This window comes from Rattus norvegicus, chromosome 19, assembly GCF_021556685.1.
Source record: "Rattus norvegicus strain SHRSP/BbbUtx chromosome 19, alternate assembly SHRSP_T2T, whole genome shotgun sequence".
Classification (NCBI taxonomy): domain Eukaryota; kingdom Metazoa; phylum Chordata; class Mammalia; order Rodentia; family Muridae; genus Rattus; species Rattus norvegicus.
In genome coordinates this window covers 11,767,371-11,789,045 of record NC_141552.1, presented here as the reverse complement: position 1 = coordinate 11,789,045, position 21,675 = coordinate 11,767,371, and the positions used below count along the sequence as shown (strand labels likewise).

At 45.0% G+C, this 21,675-nt stretch overlaps 1 protein-coding gene and 1 long non-coding RNA gene across 7 annotated transcripts in view; one reads left to right on the top strand and one right to left on the bottom strand.

The window, feature by feature from the left end:
* Nucleotides 1-21,675, top strand: part of Large1 (LARGE xylosyl- and glucuronyltransferase 1) — a 452,006-nt gene that overhangs the window by 321,174 nt on the left and 109,157 nt on the right.
* Nucleotides 8,871-16,335, bottom strand: LOC134483690 (uncharacterized). 2 transcript variants are annotated; one of them, XR_015643757.1, is made up of 4 exons: nucleotides 16,053-16,335; nucleotides 12,934-13,403; nucleotides 11,413-11,504; nucleotides 8,871-9,120 (listed from the first exon to the last, which is right to left on the bottom strand). It is a non-coding gene; the product is annotated as an uncharacterized LOC134483690 (long non-coding RNA). The 2 variants fall into 2 exon arrangements; XR_015643758.1 differs by lacking the exon at nucleotides 12,934-13,403 and having other exon boundaries at nucleotides 16,053-16,334.

Here is a 21,675-nt window from a genome sequence, read left to right as displayed (position 1 = left end):
TTGCTAGTGTGGGGTCTTGTTAATTAAGAGAAGGATTGAGCAGGTCATCAAAGGGAAATGTGGTTGTCTCCTTTTCTCACTTAGCTCAGAGTGTAAAATTAAGGGCACTGGTGAAAAACTGGAAGAGGGGATGGAAACTGCGTGAGTTAAAGTTCCCCTCCTCCAGGTGGTGACTGCTTCTTTGGTTTGCTACATCATTGTAAGGATTGTGTTCATCAATGCCGATGGTCGATGGCCGTACAGGGTTGGCCTGAACCGTGGAGGCTTTCCACAGAGATCTCTGGTCCGGCTGTGTGCTCGGGTTCAGGTGATGGGGAGAAAACTCGAGCAGAGAGTAGGAATGGCTTCCTCCGCTGCTTCTGCTGCTGGTGCTGCTCTGCCTGTTTCCACTACTGCTACTGGATGTAGGGCCGGGCTGAGCCGGCAGGGGGCTGACTAGCGGGAGGCGAGGGGTGCAGGGGAGCTTCTAGCGGAGATCTCTTCCCCAAGCAGGGATGTTACAGCTTTTATGACAGAAGCTCTCAGATGCTGGAGTAATTCCTGCATACATTTAATCCTTCTGAATAGGATTCTTAAATACAGTTTGGGGATGGCTCGGGGTCTGACAGCAGGTACTTCCCCATTGGTTTGACCTCAGAGCTTGGGAAGACCTCATCTACGTATTTGGAGGCGTGGTCTTGCTTCTGCGTGACTGATCTGTCTTGAGCCTATGTGATCTGTGGAGGAGGGGCTTGCCCTATGTGACTATTCTGTCTCAAACCTCTCTACAGGGACTGGGGGTGAGGGGCGCTGTACTTACCTGAGAGGGGCCTGATCTCCTGGGAGACTGGACATGCTCCTGCTGTCCGTTAGGGTCCCTTAAGGCTTCGACCTATCTCGACCAGGAATCAGGATACCTTACTTTTTTATTTAAAAAAGAGGGGTATCACTGGAGTGACGGTGTCATTTCTAGTGGAAATTTTGGGTGGAACGGAAGTATCAAAAGAAAACACTACACAGGCCAGAGGAGTAAGAAGGGATGAGGGTGGGGGTTGGGAAGACAAAAGGTTATTGTATCAATTAAATATTTCGTGGGTTGTACAGTTTGAGGGTATTAACATTGGGTTTAAACAACACTGAGTTAGTCTAACTAGACATCATGTTTTCCTGCCTATCATGTAACTTTCCCAAAGCTTAGTAGCCATTTGGCTTTGGCAAGAGACTTCATCTGTAGCTGGAAGGTCCCAAGTCTGTGGGTCTCAGAGTGTCTCGGGCAGTCTTCAGTCAGATGAGGTGTCTGGAGGAAGGCAGCTTTGTTGTCCCGGGCAGGTCTGAGGAGATGGCAGCCAGTCTCAGCTGGATCTGTGGGAGCAGCACTATAGAGGAACCTGGAGGATGATCACCACAGGGGAGCAGAACCCCAGCAGGGAATGTCTGCATAGCATGGGTGGCCTGTGTTAAGCCTGTGTTGGTTTGCTTAGGAGCACATCATGGTCTGTTGATATGATCCTAGAAAAGCAAGGTTGTTTGAGGAGTTTAGTCATGGAAGGCATCCTTTAAGTCTCCTTTGGATGACTGAGGAAGGGAATAGGTTAATTGTGTATCTGAGATAGGCAGTAACAGTTTCTCTGTAAAAGGAAACTGGTTGTTAATTTAAGGATTAAATAATGGTTATCAGTATAGTTGGTTTGACCCGAGGGAGTAGACTAGATGACTTTTGTAACTTCAAAGAAATCTTAAACAAATTGAAAATTTTTTGGACATGAATTACAAATGTCAGGGAGAAAATATACATTTAAACAAAGAAGCATGAAAATTTTGAGTTGAGAAGCACAAACATTGTCTTAGGTGTTCCTGTTAGAGAGAACAAGCATTTTTAAAAAGCCTGAAGAATTTCAGGTTTCAAGCTGTTTTCCCATTGTCTTTGGCTGGCCTAGATGTAGGGGAGAAGGGACCTGCTCTGTTGCACTGTCGCCCAGACTCTGTGCTCTAAGCAGACAGGACTCTGTGTTAAAAAACAAAGGAGCTTCCACCTGCCTCTCTCCTTACTCCACCTTCCCCCATCCAACTAGGGAGAGAGATATCTTACAAGCCACAGACTCCTATGAGTGACCAGCCAGAGTTCTCCCTTTCCCCCTCAGCCCTCACTCCTTTCTCAGCTCTTTTGCCTCATTCAGCTGCACCTGGGTTTCCAAGAGCCTGGGAACCAGAGGGCCCGAGTCTCATCGAAGGCCCAGGGACCCCTGAGCCAGCTGCGGCTCTCCATTCCTGCGCCTCAGACTGGCAGCAGCGTGGGTTAAGCATGGTCAAATTTCACGCGCCCTGCCTCCCCGAGTGGTCTGAGCCCTGTGTTGGAGCAGACAGGAGACACCCTCCCTCCCCCATTGCTTCAGAGAAGACAAAAAACAAACTATCTGCTCCTCCTGCCCCTCCCTCTCCCACCTAAGGACAGGGCTCCATTAAAAAAAACCCTCCTCCAAATCACCCCCAATTCTAGGAGCCACTGTTAGATTTAATACTCCCTGCCTTTGATTGGCACTCCAAGGAAGCTGTCTGGGTCCCACAGTGGCCTCTAGCAAGGGAGAAATTTAGAGCCCTCACCCCGTTGGTAGAAGAACAACTGGTGCTAGGACACATCCGCTCTTCCCCCTGTCCACAGAGTACCCGTGTTCGCTATAAAAAAGGCTCAGTGGTTAAGAACACCGACTGCTCTTTGAGGTGTCCTAAGTTCAAATCCCAGCAACCACATGGTGGCTGATAATCTATAATGAGATCCGATGCCCTCTTCAGCTACAGTGTATATAATAAAAAAAAAAAATTAAAAAAGAATGATCCTATAAAATAGAGCTCAGGGGGATGGAGATTACAAGATCTGAGGGCAAAACTTAACAAAACTATGGGAGTCTGGGGTTCCTGCACATCTCAGCTGTCCTTACTAATGTCCCCCTATTCACAATAGACAGATCTGCATTATAATGAGGTACCTAAAGGCCTGGAGGCTTAGCCAATGAAGCTTTTCTTCCCAGACACTCCTCCCTGCAAAAGGTGTGTAACCTCAGGCCCACTCTGAGAAGAGGGGACTGTTTTACTCATCCGCTGTGCCAATAAATGCCTTGAAACCATGGACTGCCTCTTTTCATGGGATCCTCCCAGAGCCATAGAGAAGCCCTTCACCTACAGAGCAGCCTCCTAATCTCCCACAGAAGACCTCCCCGTGCTCTCAGCAGCGGCTGCCACCAAGCCGAAGCCGCCACTGCTATCCAGCCAAGGACTACTGCCCGTGGGACCAGCCTGAGCATGTCGCCTCTTTCCCCCTCAGCCCAGGGCTGGATCCAGCCCCACGGACCCCCCACTCCATTCTTAGCTCTTTTATGGCATTCCAGCGGCACCCGGATGCCCAAGAGCCTGAGAACCTATGGCCCCAGCCTCCTTATAGGCCCAGGGACTCTGGAGATAGCTCAGACTGTATCCTGAGCTCAGATGGCGCTTCCCCACCCACCGGCTGAGTGCTGTTCCGCATTTCCTCACAGCCGGACACCGAGGAGTTGTGGGGTAAGCACGGTCAAACTTTCAGAGTCCTGCCTTCCAGCGACCGAGCGCTGTAGCAGAGTGGACGCCGCGGGACCCCACCATTAATCCTACAGTGCAGAGCATCCTGCCGTTCTTCAACATACATACTGGACAAGAGTGCCAAGTTGTGACTCCACTCCACATTTTCTCTCTCCTAGTTCTAGAGCACCCTACTGCTTCGTCTCTACATGCTTGACTCTTTGGGAGGTCATATAAGTGGAGTTTTAGGACGTTTCTTGTTATGTGACTGGCTTAGATATCTTAGCCAAGTATTTTTACCAGACACAGACTACAGCAGATATCAGAGTTCTGTCCCGTGAGCATACACTAGGTCTGTCAGCATTTTAGTCATGAGCTTAGAGCCCATCACAGGGCTTCTCTTCTGCCACTGTGGGCTGTGCAGAGAACTTTCTTTTATTTGCATCTTGTTCAACCAAGGAACTCGCTTGCCCTACAGCCTGTGAACAGTTTCTCTCTTGCTTCTAGGTCTCCTTACTCTTTAGCTTAAGTACCTGGCACCCAGTTTTTGTTGTCCAAGTAATAATCATAGTTTGTAAGAGGAGGAGCTAGCTTGCTGAATAGCAGTGAGACACAGAAGAGCTCCCACAAGGACTCTATCTAAAGGAGTTAGATGCATTTGCTACTACACAGATTGTTCTCTCTGCTCCCAACCCTTTCTTAAATTTGACAAATTATTGTCCAGCCTAAGAACACAGATAGGGTCCCCTGTAGGTTACAGCAGCTGTCAGATGTCCCTAATGCCAGCGTTCTGATCTGAGCCACTTCACCTCTGGTTCCAGGAGGTTTACGATTTTGGTATCTTGTCCAGAGTTGTTCTTTGGTGCTAGGCTTAAATGGAAAATCGTCCCAGAGTACGAAGGGATTGACTCTTTAGCCCAAGTAAGAACGTAGCTATCTCAGATTAAAACACACACACACACACACACACACACACACACACACACACACACACACACACACTTACTTTAAAAACACCTTTAGCAGGAAAGGTTTAAAATAAGACCCTGTTCCTCCCATCAAAGAATGCCTCATTTCAAAGGTGAGCCTCTGTTGTGACAGCCAAGAGAACCTGGGCTGTGAATTGCATGAACTGGTGGCAACTGGGAACCTGGGATACTGCCACATGCTTGGCAAAGGTTGCATCTATTATAATTCATGGATCTTGGCTATAATCATAAATTATATTCGAAAATAATTTTGAGTGTGAAAAGGGGGTTTTATGCTGAGGGATTTTTTTGCATTGGCAATCCAAATATGTTAAGATTTCAGATATTTTTTGGTTCTGACTTTGATTTCTTTGAATCTGGGATATTCAAACTGTGATCGTATTCAATGTAGCCCATCCAGACCTCCATATAGAGGAGCCCAAACAGTGTTCCTGTCAGTTCCGCCGCTCCTTAACCCTCAGTGAGTAACTGAGGGGAGAGAAAGAACATTGATTCCAAATGGCAGGAACCAGAACTCAATTTCTGAAAGGACACAATCTCAGCATGACAAGAAGTTCCCAAAGCCTGGATGACCTTACCCAAGCTATCACACAGCAAGTGATGGACCCACAGTAGCGCTGCAGAACTCTCCTCTCTGATGCTATGCCTCCAAAGCGCTCTAGCCTTTGAGCATTCCTGCACTCAATCTCCACTCTCCTCCTGTCACTCCCCTCTTTGTTCCAGCTTCTGCTCCTCACCACGCTAAACGAATCCTGCTCTCCCCGGCATCACCCTTCAGATGCTTGAAACATCTCTAATGGGCCTTTTCTCCTATGGAAACCAGCCCCAGTCGCAGCAGCACCCAGAAGGGTAGAGACGGCGTGCAAGCCTATTCCGACCGTCTCATCTTTGCTGGGACAATGGCAATATCAATTAATATCTGCCTGCCTGTGTAAACCTGACTGTCCAGAGTTCAGTTTAACTCAGCTCCCTGTCCAGATGGCCCACAGGGAGGACACACTGCTCCTACAGAGCCTTTATCCCAGGGCTTGAACAGAAAAGACAGGGAAGGCATGGGCAGGCTATTTAAGTTACACACTCAGTCAGCCCCAATGAGCTTGACAGATGGAGGCTCTTAAAAAGTGTGTGTGTGTGTGTGTGTGTGTGTGTGTGTGTGTGTGTGTGTGTCTATGAGTTGTGTGCATATGTGTAACACACTACACATGTTTGCATGCGTGTGAGCACACCTGTGAACAGCTGTGCTTACGTGTGTGTGTGTGTGTGTGTGTGTGTGTGTGTGTGTGTGTGTGTGTGTGTGTAAGCATGTAGAGGCCAGAGGTTAAGGTCTGATGTCTTCCTCAGTGGCTCTCCACTGTGTAATACTAAGGCAGAATCTGTGACCTGGACCCAGAAGTCACCAGTTTCCCCATTTGCTGTAGGGATCATTCTCTCTACAACAGTCAAATGCATTCCTGCCGCCATCCTGACCCACCATGATACGCCACTTGCCCTGGCCTGGGAACTAACAGATCCATCCTCCCTTAAGTTATTCAGGTTTCTAAGAGAGAACATTGACCAGTATAGTACGAGTATGAAGATTCATCACAATTTGTAATTTATTTATTTTACATCTATTTTATTTGTGTGTGTGTGTGTTTGTGTACCACAGGTGGACATTTATTGAGGAGGTCAGAACACAGTGTTGGATCCCCTAAAACCAGAGCTGTGAGCCACCATGTAGGGGCTAGGAAGTGAATCTGCTACCAGTGATCTTACCTCTGTGCCATCTCTTTAGCCCCTCGTTAGAGTTTTGAGTGGACATTTTTCTTTTTCTTTGATATTTTCCCAGGGGTGGAATGGCTAGGTCATCAATCCAGTACTGTTGGTTTAAAGGCCTGCAATTTTTTTTTTCCTAAACCTACTTCATTACTTCTTCATGACTGATCTTGAACACTTTCAATGCAGGAATCATGTCTTGGATGTTCTGGATAACGCCCTGATTACTAAGTTGTCCCACAGCAACAATTCTGTTGGTACATGTGGCTCCTACTACACTAATCCCAAGCCGTGTGTGTGTGTGTGTGTGTGTGTGTGTGTGTGTGTGTGTGTGTGCGCACGCGCATGCTCAAGTGCATGTGCACATGTGAGTGTGCATGCACCTGTTTCTGCATTGTGTGAATATACACTAGATTATGGCATATACTTGGAGGGAAATTAAAACAGGAAGGGAAGTTCATGGTGTTAGGATGCCAGAAGAGAAAGGATGCTTTGTGTGGCAGTGTGGGGCCAGGAGACCTTGCTGATAATGTATTTGAATCTGAGTGTCGATCTGACCTAAAGCCCAGGCAGTGTCTTAAAAGGCTATAGAATAGGACTGGAGAGATGGCTCAGCGGTTAAGAGCACCCGACTGCTCTTCCAGAGGTCATGAGTTCAATTCCCAGCAACCACATGGTGGCTCACAACCATCTGTAAAGAGATCTGATGCCCTCTTCTGGTGTATCTGAAGACAGCTACAGTGTACTTATATATAATAAATAAATAAATCTTAAAAAAAAAAAAGGCTATAGAATAGGACTGGATTTCATATTTCCATCTAAGCACTAATGGAGCATCTAACCACAATGTCGTTGATTGACTACGTATGAAATTAATGGTTTCAGTATCTAGTTAACTGATTGAAAATTTTTTCTAGTTTTGATATTTTTCTTTCCCGGATTTTTTTTTATAAAGGGTATAGATTAATTTTATATTGAAGCCTGCAGAACAGATACAGAAGGTTACTTTAGGCTATGGGGCTTCGGTGGTGATATGTAATAGAAGTCATTGTGTACAAGCAGGACGTGAAAGGGAACACTGGAGAGGAGAAGGCGTGGCCCAGAGTCACACACGGCAGTGGCTTTCATCCTGACAGTGTATCCACGGGCAGACTATTCTATCACACAATAGAAAGCTACTTCAGCATACTTCAGCCTTTTGACCTTAGCTCTCCCAGCAGCCAAGAAGTAAACTGAGAGGAGAGGAAAGGCATCATGCTTCAGTGATGGTCCTCTGGGAGCCATACTCTCTTTCCACATAGGATTCAGAAGGTTTGTTGAGTAAGTTTTGGGCCTGCATTTAAATCAAGCTGACATTGGCTGTAGGAAAAGATTCTTGTGTAATCATTAACTTGAAACTCCTCATGATGAGAGGCCATTTTTCTCTGCATCACCCATAGTAACAAGCTCTTGTGAATATTTATTTTATCAAGGAAGAGTATGCAGTAAAGTGTGGCCAACATCGGGAAAGTAGCTGACCAATTTTTTTAACAGAGACATCAGAAACTTGCCAGGATGCTCATCATTTTCACTTCTTTGTGTATTTGGCAAGGAGCATTTTTTTTTTCAAAAAAGGCACTCACCCAACCGCATTAGATACATGTGTGTGCAAGGGTGTGGCACCGGTCATCATCCCTTACCTTTGTTTTCCCTGTTTCTACTCTACATGCTCAACGCAAAACAAAATACTAAACTTTCAGCCGCCTTTGCAGTCCACGTGGTACACACCTCTACCTCCAAGCCATGTCAAACAAGAAATTGTGCTGTCCAGGTTCCTGTGCTTGGGTTGGCCAGCTCTCTCTCCTGTCAGGTTTCTCTTTCCACATCTGCAGCCCTTAGATGTACCAACCCTCTTTCTTAAGATGACTCTAAAAGCCAGTGGCCCACAATTCTGCCTCCATCAGTTTAACAGAGTGAAGATAATTTAATTACCCTTTAATGAGGAGGGATCCTGAATGCCCAGGGGCTATAACTAAGAGAGTGCCAGTAATCCTTATCAACATCCATTATCACTGCCTGCCTCCCCCCTCTTTAGTTCCCCTTGGCCACTTTCCTTTCCTGGTGGTTGTCACCTGTTCCAGGCTTTCTTTGAATGTCTGGTGGTGCCTTCCCACACTCCTAACCTCCACCTTCACCCCCATCCACTTGCACCCGACCCCTGCTGCTCCTAGCTTACTTCTGCGCATGGAAACTCCGCCTGCAGCTCCTGCACCCCAGCGTCAGTAGCTCCTCCAGCTCTGCTTGCCCTTGGTTATGGGTGAAACACCTCCATTTCTGTAATGAGGCTTTTGGTTTCGAGAGTAGAACTTGCAGTAAATACAGTTTCTTCTCTGAGAAGAGAGACCTGGATGAAAACACCTTAGCCTGGTGGCTCTTTCCCTTTGTACCCTGCTGCTTGCCTTCTTGCTACCCCTTGAAATGAAACCACCAAACCCTAAATGATCTGACTCACATGAGCTGTGGAGCAAGCCAGCCAAGACTTCCGGAAAGATTGAAAGGCAACTAGCAGAAATGAGGAAGGAAACACTGTTAGCAAATAGAACCCAGGGGCTATGATGGTGACCTGAAGGAGTTTTAATGGTAGAAGTTCTGGAGTTGCCTGCTTACTTAGACATCTTATGAGCTGTGTCCTGTGTCACATGACACATGTCTGGGGTACTCTCATCTTTCCAGCATCATGTGGACAGACACTGTGTCCACCGCACTGTCAGAGCTGTTCCAGTTCTCAGTTTCCTGAAGTAATCATTGCCTTCAGAAAGGCAGCCAGCGCTCCACTTGACTTCCCCGCCATCCAGAGACAATTTCTCACCTAAGAAATGTTTCCAATCAATTAGCAGCCCCCCAATGGGGAGATACTCCTTGAACAAACAAGAAGTATTATATTCTGACAGATCTAGAAGACAAATCATTCATAGGTCATTAAAGAATTCCATTCAACCTTCGGTCCTCAGGATCTGGAATAGAGCCCAGTACAGAACATTATCCATGATAGTCAATAAATGTGTTTGAAATGACAGAGGACAAGAGAGGGGAGGGAGGATGGAAGGGAGAGCAGAAAATTAGTGCAGAGGATCTTGTAGTCTTTGTAAGAGGTGTGGAGTCTCTGTTGTCACTCAGGGTTTGATCCTTCTTTTCTCTGGGCTTTTGGCTGGAATATAACAATAGTAATGGAATATAACAGTCATTGTGACCGTGCTTAACATTAGGGAAGTATTTTTAATTAGATGTAAGAAAAGGGTCTGTGAACTAGACGAGTGTTTGTAATGTGTGCATTTGATAGATGACAGAGACCTAAAAGTGTTGATCAGCAATTGATGGAAGTTTCCTAATTCTAACTTTTTTTTTGGCAAGTTCTCCTATAATTAAATGTTTAAAAACATGGTCAACTTCCTTTTTTTAAATATGTGTTCAGATGTACCAGAAGAGGACATCAGGTCCCATTACAGATGTTTGTGAGCCACCATGTGGTTGCTGGGATTTGAACTCAGGACCTCTGGAAGGGCAGTCAGTGCTCTTAACCGCTGAGCCATCTCTCCAGCCCCACATGGACAACTTTCAACATCAGTTTGTTAACTGTTGATATATCTATAAAATAGAATATTGTGAGATGCACGCATGCTATCGCTGGGGATGATAGCACACCATCCAGGAAAAGAAGTAGGGCATGCAGTACCTGTGTCGTTGTCATTGTCTGACTTTGGACTAAGCGTTTATGAGCCTGTTCTAAAACAATGTCTAGGGCATAAACTGTAAGTCGTTTGTTTGTTTGTCTGTTTTTAAGCACCTTCCTTCGTGTGTGTGCGTGTGTGTGTGTGTGTGTGTGTGTGTGTGTGTGTTTTGTTTTGAACATTTCATGAAAGTCTTTCCCCTTGCTTTATTATCAGAAATAAAGATTAGATGCGTGCAAATCTGTCAGATGCATGAGGTTTGTTGCACCTAGATTCCGTTGGCATGTCAACTATGAGGACATGTCTTCTGCTAGGAGCTTGGGCAGATTTTATGCACCGGAAGAGGACTGCTGTCTGGGAAATGATCCCTGGAGTTCAGGGACCTCTTGTACAGCCTGCTAAAGATCATATCTCCTAAAGCACCTTTCCTCCATGGGCACAGAACTGGGAGACTTATGTCTGATTCTTCTTGCTCATACCCTTTTTTATTTAAAAAACAAGCAAAAAAATTAAAAACAAAAACAAAATACATCGAGACGGGAGGCAGATGGAAAAAAAATAACATATAAAATGTTTTACCGCGTCCTAAAAGGCTTCAGCTCGTGACATTAGTATCAGGGAAGAATGCATTGATACTGTCACCTGTGTTTCTAGGAGATCACATTCTCCCTGAGATGATATGGGCCGTTCTGTGTGGCTACTGTGAAATCTCACACCTGCTGTCATCACACCTCTGTGGTCCGTCAGCTGGTCAGACTCTCGCTCTACTTCCACAGCTCAGGAAAGGTGCATAGAACCTCCCCCAGGTAACCCCTGAAGATCACCTCTCTCCACAGCAGAAAAACCCAGCAAGCATCCTTCATTCTCTGCCCCTCCTGTGTGTTCCTTGTGTGGCCCTGTTGGAGGTGTCCATATTCCTATCACCTACCTTCATGGCTCATTTTCATTTGCACAAATATTAAAACAGCCTACTAATTGAGGAACAAACATTGGAAGTGATTCAAGAGAAGGTTGATTCATAAGTGACTAGTTCAACATTTTCACCTGGGTTAGTTCATCCAGTCACTCATCTTTTGCAGCCGGGCCTGTTGATTACAAACCTGAGGACGAAGATGCTGTTTCTGTCATATTTATATAACACTGGAATTAATGTCAATTCTTCCCTTCATTCCCCTCTTCCTCTCTTTGTCCATTGCCCTTTCATCCATCTGCCCATCCGTCATCTATTCATCCATCCATCTGTATTGAGCTAGTCGGGCTATGTGCTAAGCATTCGGAGAGACCAGACAAGCTAATTCTTTTATTCTAAAAAATTATCATGACTAGTAGAGGATGGAGCCAGTATTAGGACTCTCTACTAAATGCAGTGTCAGGCAGAGTCCCAGAGTGTTGTGGAATCCCGCCCCCCTTACCCCCAAAGCCCCAACACTCACCTTCAGATGATGACCTTCCAAGCAATTTCCTGTTTCCTGACTACAAAACACCTCTCAGTACTTATTTCTTGCTTCTTCTGGTAACCTGCTTGCTGAGAGGAAAATTAACCTGAAAACCCACGCATAAAGAAAACAAAAGAAATGCCACCCTGCCCTCAGGACCATCCTAATAAATTAGAGGGGTTCTTGAGGAAATTGCTACCGACTGGGAAAAACCTTGATGTCAACCGTGTAGAATCACTTCCCCCACACTATAAGGTTAAGCCAACATTAGAAACCCCATGGTACCCAGCACCCGTGCTTCAAGAAGATTCTAAAAGGTAACTTACAAAACTCTTTGACATCTTATAGTACAAGGGCTAGGATTCTGTGAAATCACATGGAAAAATAGACAGGCTGCCCCAAACATCTATTAAATGCCTCCCAGGCCTCGAGCTTCTGTTGTCTCTCTCACTTAGTTTTCTCTGGAAGCCTGTGATGATTCATCATGTTTTTCACCGATGAAGAAAATATGGTTTAAGGAGGCTAATTGACTTGACCAGAGTCAAAGGTAGCCAGCTGCTAAACTCATCACCCCAGAAGAACTGACTGCCTTCTCCATCCTCCTGCAATTAGAAAAGCAGCAGGGTCCTAACAGTCCACTGTTGGGCACTTTGTTTGAAGTCCTCCCCTGGGGATGATCTCATCAGACTTTGCAGTACAATACTGTTTCCTGGAAACACAGTAAGCCAGAATGAGCCTCTGTGGATACAGACATTGAAGAAACTCCAGGTTGCATTGCAAGCATCAAAGAGGAAACCAAAAAAAAAAACAAAACGAAAACAAAACAAACAAAAAAACAACAACAACAGAAAACGCATCTGCGTTTTCTGTGCAGTGGCTCCTGGCAAGATGTCCTGTGAATCAATTCACAATCTGTGGTTCACTTAACAAGCATTTGAAGAGCGGCTTCTCTGAGATTGGCACCTGCCGTCTGTGTTCTTACTCTGTGTGCACTGTGAGAAGAAGTGACCCCCTATCCTCCTTTCTCTCCTGAGAACCCCCTGAGCTTGTGATTGGAACATAAATGGTGTTAGCAGGGTGAGTGGAATGGGCTTCAAACCTCACCCTGAGGAAGGTGAGAGTCGTGGTTTAGAGGAGGTCTTAGAAGAAGTGGGAGTAACCCCTGTGATCCACAGGCACACTTGGAGTTCCTACGTGTTTCAGAATGTAAAAAGAGACTTGATAGGGGCTGAGGCTGAGTAGTTCAGGTGTGACCTTTGAAGTTGCCATGATAGGGTCTGAGTGTTAGGATCAAAACTCAATCTCACTGAAGTATTTAGAGGCGGGATCCTTGGAAATGGTGAGGATTAGCTGGAGTCATCAGAGGGACAGGAAGCTAAAATTGCTACGAAGCCCTGCACTGCCTTCAGACTTCACCAAAAAGAAAATCATCACCAGATGCGGGCCCCTGAACCTCCAAACACACTTCTTCAGGATTGAGTATCTAATTGAGAGCCAAAGCATTGACTGATTATTTACCACCGTGAACAGTGATGCAGCTGCATTCAAAGCAAGCCTCGCCATTGGCGAGCCAAGCCTTGAGTGTGGAATCATCCCCAGGAGGGAGGGGACCAGGATTGTCCTCAAAGCTCTTGAAGATGGATTGCATGAAGGTTCAAGATGTTTCCCTTTCGCATGAAATTAGTTTTTCTGTGAACAAGCCTCCTTATTTCTCTTGTCTGGAACACTGATAGTTTTCCCTAAGCTGCGGCTGAACTACAAAGAAGAAGCAGACAGTTTCAAATACAAATGGTGACTTTTGACGGCCTCTTTAAAGGACTCAGTTATCAAACTCTCAACCAAGAGCCTTTTACAGATGGCAAAAAATAAGCCCTTTGCAGTCTTGCATGAGAGGATCAAACCCGTTCTTAGGATGGACCTGCTGGCCTCCCTGACTCTCAGTAAAGCACTGGAATTGTAGTCTGTTGACCCAGCGGCCCCTGGTTCATCTGAAAAGAAAAAAATAAATAAAAATAGTCTGAAGGTGTATCCCGCTGCAGGTGGGGCTTTTCTGAGGGCGTTGCTTACAGAATGCAGTTTTACCAGGGGAATGGATCGACTATACTTGACAGATTAGCTTGAGAGAAGAAAAAAGACCTCATGACAGGTTTGTAAGGCAGCCCCTGTAAGGAGTTACTTGTTTGTGCACTGGGCAGCCCCAAGCCTCCTCATGCACGGCTCTTTAGTTTCAGAGAGAGCAGTGTAGTGCATACCCCACACACCCAAATTATTTCACCGAAGCTTGCTGTCCATGTTGAAAAAGAGGACCCCAAGCACAGGCTGGAGGTAGAACATTTGCCTCCTGTGTGTAAGACCCTAGGTTTAATCCGTAGGCCTGCCGAGAGGAAGAGAAGGAATAGGAGTGGGAACTGAGGCGGATTCTCCTCATGACTTTCCCTAAACTGTTATGCGTGGAGTGACACCCAGTATTCAGAACTCTCTCATTGTGTCCTGGATGGTTTTATTCGGTTCCTCCGCCTGTTTGGTTGTGTTTTCCTAATTCCTTAAGGGATTTTTATGTTTCCTCTTCAGTTTAAGGGCTTCTACTTGTTTATCTGTGTTCTCCTGTATTTCTTTAAGGGAGTTATGTCCTTCTTAAAGTCCTCCATCATGATCATGAGATGTTATTTTAAATCCAAATCTTGCTTTTCAGGTGTGTTGGGATAGCCAGTACTTGCTATGGTGGGAGAACTGGGTTCTGATGATGACAAGTGGTCTTGGTTTCTGTTGCTTAGATTCTTGTACTTGCCTCTCACCATCCTGTTATCTCTGAAGTTAGTTGGTCTTGCTCTCTGACTGGAGCTTGTCCCTCCTGGGGGCCTGCAAGCCTGTGATCTTAGGAGTGACAGCACTCCTGAGAGACCAGTTCTCTCCGGGCAGGCTTTGGATCTGGAGGGCTGTGGAACAGCCTTAGCTCTGGGCGCAGATGGAGACCTCTGGGATCCTGTCCTAGGCTGCTCTGTAGTTCCTGTGCCTTGTGCGCTCCTGGAAGATCCCTCTTCAGACAGTTAATGAAGCTAAAGTGGGGTTGCACCGGTGGGCTTAGGAGTGAGAGCACTCCTGGGAGACCAGCTCCTTCTGGGCAGATTTTGGGTCCAGAGGGCTGTGGGACAGCCTCAGCTCTAGGCGCAGATTAAGACTGGAAGCTTCTTGCTTCTTTTTAAACGATCTGTTTCATGTGTATATATGTGTACCTGTGTAGTTTGTATGTACATGTGTGTAGGAACACCAGAGGCCATAAGAAGTTATTGGATCCCCTCTACCTGGTGCCTCAAGTTTGTCATGAGCCTGGCATGCTAGGAATCAAAGCCAGAGCCTCTCCAAGTTCAAGAAGTGCTCTTATCCACCAAGCCATCTCCCCAGCCCTAGTTTTTAAAGCAAAGTGAATAAGTACAGGTCCTGCGTATGCTAGTTTCCTGATCACAGACCTTTGGAGACTTACTGTTACTTCTGCAAATCTGTTTTCCGATAGGTTTGAGAGCATGCAGGTGATAGTGAGCCCCTATCCCTTGGAAATTTGGGAGAATTCCGTAAGGGTGAGTTTCCAAATATAATTCTCAAGATAGGATCTAGAGATGCAGGGTTCATGGGACTCCAGACGGGCAGGGTAGCTGTGAACTCCAGCCCCAGTACTAAATGAATATGGATCCGGAATTAAGAGCCTCCTATGGATATATAAAATTGGCTTTCTTAGATGCCAGACCAGGACATTGGAGTTGCTTAGCACCTCCTGCAGGCCGCCTTGGTTTTTCCCAGTAAGGAGATGGCCGTAGTGGTGGTTTTTCCCAATAAGGAGATGGCCTTAGTGGTGGCTGGAGGGCTATGGTCTTTACCTTTCCTCTCCATGCTGGTCTTGCACAGCCTAATCTGGTCTCTACATTTGCAACACTGAACGTAGTGTTTGAAAGTGCAGGCTCCAAGCTGGGCAGTGGTGGCACACACCTTTAATCCAGCACCTGGGAGGCAGAGGCAGGCAGATCTCTGAGTTTGAGGCAAGCCTGGTAACACTGTTTGGGGGGAGTGAAGGTCAGGCTCCCCAACCAAGGTACGGAATACATTTCTTTATTTACTATTTACCCATTTAGTAGTTCCTTTTACACACACACACACACACACACACACACACACACACACTGCGTACATGTGCATGCCTGTGTGTGTGTGTGTGTGTGTGTGCGTGTGTGTGTGTGTGTTTGTGTATGTGTACATTTCCTGATCCTATTTTTTTTTTATTCAGGGAGGGATTATGTGTTTTAGGATTCATTATTTGTGTGCCTTGATACTGGGGGTATCCAGGGAACTCTTAAAAAAGACAAACCCCCAGCTCCAAACTAAAGTTAGAAACTCAGCAAGTTAAAATCTCCTGAGATGCTGGACGAGGGAGATGTATATATATATTTTTTAAACTCGCCAGAGGTTCCTCAGCGCCTCCCAGTGCTAAGAGCTCATTATCATAGCGAAGGCATGGTTCAGAAGCATTGGGAACTCAGTCAGGAGAGCTAAATTTGGCTGGTGGACACGGGGAAAGTTAGATAATGGCGGAAATTGCATTCCGTTGCTTTCAAACACTCTCCTCATCCCCTGACTTCTATAGTTACCTGTTACGGAGCAAAAGCACATCAGCAGCAGCATCACGCCGTGAGTACAAAGGATGCCGGAGGATGTCTATAAGCGCCCTCTTCCCAGCCACAGTGCTGAGATTACTTGCTTGTTCTAGAGTCCCTGCTTTACCCAGCGCATAGGCACAGACCTCCTATGAGCAGGTTCATATTCTGAGCATCCATGGTCTTGTTTCCTGGTGCTATGGTGGAGCGTGGGTTAGTAGGCGGTCAGAGAAGTCCTGCAAGGAGTGTGCTGTGACAGCCACAACCCAGAGGATTGGATTCTTCTCTTGTAAGAGTCCAAGCCTCACTAGGTGACCTGATGTCATAAAGGCTTTATTTGACTTCAGTCTACACTTGCCCGGAGGACTTTCACTGTGGGTCACATACGTCCCTAGGCTCCCTCAAAAGGAAGTGTGGCGCAAATGTTCAGAGTCAAGTATGCCTACTTTGAAGCTTAGCACTACAATTTATTCACACCACACAGACAAAAGGCATTAATTCCTCTATATCTTGGCTTCCCTTTTTTCTTAAATCAGTCGTAGTCATTCCCATTTAAGGTTATTGGAAGATGCAACATTACGTTACATTCTGCCCAGTACCCAACATCTTATTAACACGTCTACTCATTGTTTTCATTCTTCCTGCTATAGTTCTTAAAGACACAAAGATATATATCTGGCTAGATTCCATCCATGTTCTTTCCCTAGTTGGGAAATCCGATGTTTACCACATGCACAGCCCCTTCCTATCAAATCAAGAAAACATCCTCTATTCACATGTTGAGCCTACTTTCACCTCTTTGATTACACCCTAATAATAACTGTAATAATTCATAGCTCACGTTAGACAACTCTAAAGTATTAGACATCAAGACATATATCACACAGATACAATCCATCGTCCTCACAAGTTTGTGAGTGGGTTTTATGAGCTCAGGTTGACAAAAAGGCACATTGAGGCTCAGTAAAGGACTCTGAAGATTGCTCAAGTGGGCCATGCTCTTGCCAAGACTTAGAACCTACAGTGCACTGCTTCAGATCACATGTGGTCACCTTCTCACTGCTTTTCTCTACCTTGCCTACTGCTCAGCCTTTGCCTAGCCTATAATGGCCTGATACCTCCTCCTTTGTCCTTTAAGACCCAATATAAATGTCCCTTCTCCTGGGAGGCATTCCTTTGGCTCTACTAGCTGTGTGTGTGTGTGTGTGTGTGTGTGTGTGTGTGTGTGTGTGTGTGCATGCACATGCGCCTGTGTCTGTGTTTGTGTGTGTCTGTGTATAATATTTCCAATAGACTTTAGGTTCCTTTTTTTTTTTTACATATTTCTGTCTTCTACATCCCATGCATCATCCATGGAAATGTTCTTATACCCCTCTATAATGCATTTGAAACCAGCCATTAATATAGGCTTCTTATGGATGATGTATATACAAGGTATACACAAGGATAGCAGTTGTGTCCTGTGTGTAGAATGGCATGATCCACAGGGGCCTTTGCAACTTGTTTTATAGGAAAATCTTATTTTTAAGAATGTCAATCTGGATTTTTAAAACAGTGAGACTTGGACTACAATTAAGTTTTATTGTTGTTGTTCCCCTTCCTATTATAATTGTGTAGACTTTACAGTGCAGGCCATGATATAATGAAAGAATATGTGGACACTTGAATGCTGTGTAATGAGAGAGAGGTCAAAAATGGGGTCACTGAGAGCTGGTGATGCGTAATCTAGTAGACATGCCACATACTTTATGATATTATCCTTACCCATGTTATAATTCCATTTCCTATCATTTATAGTGGGTCTGGGGATGTGGATGAGTTCAAACAGTGCTCACTTAGCATGCATAGAGCCCTGGGTTTGATCTGAAGTATTATGGCATATCTGTATAATCCCAACACTCAGGAGGCAGGAGAATTAGAAGTTCAAGGTCAAGTTTAGCATGGATTTCCCTGAGTCCATTTGTCCTTCCTGAACAGTTTGTCTGGAGTTGAAGCGTGGGCGTTTTCTTTACCCAGTGGCTGGCTTGCCATAAGTGAAGCCATTCCCTATGGAGGTCACTGCTACTCATCATCTTCTTTGAAGTGGAAATGGGGGCACTGTCAGGAACAGACCTATCTGACAGTCAAAGTATCTTTTAATAGTAAAATAAATTTAAAGGCCATATTCCTTGGATATCTGAGGTACTTGAAGATTACATGCATGTACATCTCTCTTTAGTATATCTGAGTTGTCAAATATTGTTCATTCTTACTTATTTACTCTCTCAATAACCTCGAAATCATTTTATTGTAAGCAGTTAAACTAGTATGTAATATGAACATGAGCTTGACTGTTTAGCTCTTTGCTTGCATTACCTAATTATTTGAACAGTTTATAATAGCACCTAGTAAAAGGATTGGGATTAAACCTTGTATTTTTTAAACTAGTTGCATAGGCATAACACCTATACAAGAGTTAAACCATACATATATCATGTTGTAACAAAATTAATCTTAAATTTTTATCAATATACAAAGACTTATACCAATAAAAGCTTTTAGAAAAAGAAGTTGTCGAAGGTTATCGTTGACAAATACTAAATCTAAGGAGAGCCTGGGTGATTAAAAGCCCATATCAAAAAGAAAAAGAATATTTCTTCTTTAAATCCACTCTTACATTTTTCTGTTTACATCTTTGGGGGAGGTGATAGCACAGGGATAAGAGGACAACTCGCAGACGTTCCTTCCACCGTGTGGATTCCAGGGATTGAACTCAGGCCAGCCATTTTGGTTCCAAGCACCTTTACCCACTGAACTGTCTTTCTGCCCCACTTTACAATGCTCTTAAGGCAGGAACTCAGGACCCACTGTGTTTTTATTGCTTTTCTTCCTCACCTTGTCTTACCATCAAGCAGCCTTACCTTTACCAAGAATTCAGTTTGGTCAATAGACAAACACGTTTCTCTCAATATCCTGATAAACAAATTTATGTAATATTAGTTCAGAATACTGATGACACTATCAAGAACTACCACAGGTTCAGATGCTTCTCAGTTCTTTACACATTATGACTGAGGGAAATGGAAACACAGTAAGTCCTGTTCCTAGGGAGCTTTCTGCATGCACTTAAGGAAGATTAATACAAAAACACCCCTGGATGCTGCCATGCTCCCTCCTTGATGGTAATCGACTGAACCCCCGATCCTATAAGCCAGCCCCAATTAAGTGTTGTCCTTATAAGAGTTGCCTTGGTCATTGTGTCTATTCTCAGCAATAAAATGCTAATGAAGACACTATGCCTGACACTATGCACTATGTGGGTGCTAGGATTCAATCTCACCAACCGAGCTACCTCTGTTGTCCCCGTTTTTATAACTCGGGATTTAGAATAGTATTTGTCTCAGAGTCACCATTCAATAGCTAACTGTTGGGTAACGGGATGATGGACGAGACCACTAATGGCCAAAAGACCAAATGAGAGGGTTTGCTTGGCTGGGTAATATCTAGCTTCTTGGTCATCAGTTTCTATAGTTAAGACTTTCTAGCTTAGTGGCTATAGATCTGGACACCAGGGCAAAAGTCATTTCTTCTCTACCTCTGTCCCACTGCCATCCATACCCCTTTCTGTGACTTTGCAAAGAACTGACTACCCTGAATTCAGAAGCCTCCATTTAGTCTCCGCTAGAATGAATATCAAATGCTGTCAAAAACCATTCTTTTACATAGTGTTTGAAAACATTTTTAAAAGACAGTGCCTCATTGAGGTGTTATTAGTAAGCTGATTTCAATGCAGGAGATGACTAATGGCTGCTTGTTATAGGTAGGTTGCTTTTGGCTTCTAAAAGGGAATTCCAGCCCTCAGAGAGCAGACATGTGGAGAGGGTAGTATGGTCTGTCTACATGTAGGTGAGCCCTGACTTCCAAACCCTTGTCAGCTTATTTCACTCATTACATCTCAGTGCTTGCTATTCAAAATCAGAGGCTTTGGAATAGGAAATGTCTTATGTCATGGCCTTAAGGAAGCCAGAGTCCAGCCATCTGTCCCTTTTAGCTGTTAATATGAGGGCTAGAAGCTGTTTCCGTGTGTAATATCACTCACCATGTGAAGACTTTCTCTATACCTGGTGCTTTGTGGTCCTGTGCAAGTCTGCCATTGGTCAGCATGCCTGTGTCATAACCCACAATGAGGTCTGTCTGTTTGGTCGTATGTCCTGTTATTCTTATGAAACCTCTTCAGAACTAAGAGGAAGGAATGCCTGTCATATTTTTTTTAACCAGATCTTGGCATGAGACTCAGAATTTGAGCTTGCTTTGAGTAATCAAGATAAGCTTGTGTGTGTGCGTACTTGCTTACCTGTTAATTAATAAATGTGAATTGAAAAAATTATCATTTAAATTAGCATCATCCAGAAGTTTTGGGTAATAATAATAATACTCATCAAATCTAAACAGGATTCTCTGATTGAAGGCTTTTCAGTTAATTCTCAGAGCAGCCTTTGGATAACAACAAGGTAAATCTGATTATCATCTATTATCAAGAAATAAAAAATGCACACTCACAGTGCAGGAGCTAGCCCAGTTGCAACACTTGGTAGCTGGAATATCCAGAACTGTAATATTCACCATCAAATACTTAACCTAGGTGCCATTCTTGAAACTCAGAAAAATCTCGACATTTGCTCTTTGGCACTGTGGGTGGTAAGTCACAGAGATGAGTGAACCATCCAATGCGACGAAAAAAAAAAATCTTTTAAAAAGAAAAGGTAGATCCAGAGGTGCCCAAAGAGAGGTGACTGACTGAATTCAGGCCAGCTCTGCCTCTCTGATGGAGGCCATATCTACGAGGTATTAGCAGCTGTGAATCTCGGGAATTGGTGTAAAACCCTGCCTTGTAAAAGTCAGCAGCTCAACGTTCCTCCTCCTCTTCCTCTTCCTCCTCCTCCTCCCTCCTCCTCTTCTTCTTCCTCCTCCTCCTCCCTCCTCCTCCTTCCCCTCCTCCTTCTGCCCTTCCTCCTCCTTCCCCTCTTCTTCCTCTTCCTCCTCCCCCTCCTCCTCCTGTCTTCCTCCTCCTCTTCCTCCTCCTCCTGTCCTCCTCCTCCTGTCCTCCTCCTCCTTCTCCTCCTCTACCTCCTCCTCCTTCCCCTCCTCTTCCTCTTCCTCCTCGTTCTCCTCCTCCTTCCCCTCCTCCTCCTGTCCTCCTCCTCCTTCTCCTCCTCTTCCTCCTCCTCCTTCCCCTCCTCCTCCTCTTCCTCCTCCTCGTTCTCCTCCTCCTCCTTCCCCTCCTCCTCCTGTCCTCCTCCTCCTTCTCTTCCTCCTCCTCCTCATCCTCCTTCCTCTTTTTCATTTTCACATATCCAAAGACCAAAAATCATAGAAGGAAGAAGAGAAAAGCCATTATTTGAGATTGAGCAGATGTTTTAAGCTATAAATAAATAACATAATGGGTGTCTTCAGAGGAATATCAGGGGAAGTGGAGGGGGAACCTTGCTCATGGATCCTGGCAATACACTCATTCTTCCTCTGTTACCGAATCCTTTACTTTTGAGTCTCAGCCCTCCCTCTATGTCTCTTGGGGGTGCCTTGGGGAAGAGGAACCCTCACCTTAGTGCCCTGGGATTGTTAATGAAAGGCCTGAGCA